The following is a 203-nucleotide window of genomic DNA, read 5'->3' on the forward strand; positions in this document are numbered from 1 at the left end:
CCTCTCCTCTCTCTCTCTCTCTCTTCTCTCTGTCGCTTTACTTCCAACGAAGACTTTTTTTCCCGTCTTTGTTTCCGCCTTTTATCAGTCTTGGGTTTTTTCCTGTTTTCTTTTGTTTCTTGTCTTTATTACTATTCATGGGATTATCATTTCTTTTGTAAATTATTTCTTTTCTATCCTTCCCTTGTGTTTTTTTCTGTTTT

Source organism: Penaeus monodon, chromosome 35 (assembly GCF_015228065.2).
Source record: "Penaeus monodon isolate SGIC_2016 chromosome 35, NSTDA_Pmon_1, whole genome shotgun sequence".
NCBI classification, from domain to species: Eukaryota; Metazoa; Arthropoda; class Malacostraca; order Decapoda; family Penaeidae; genus Penaeus; species Penaeus monodon.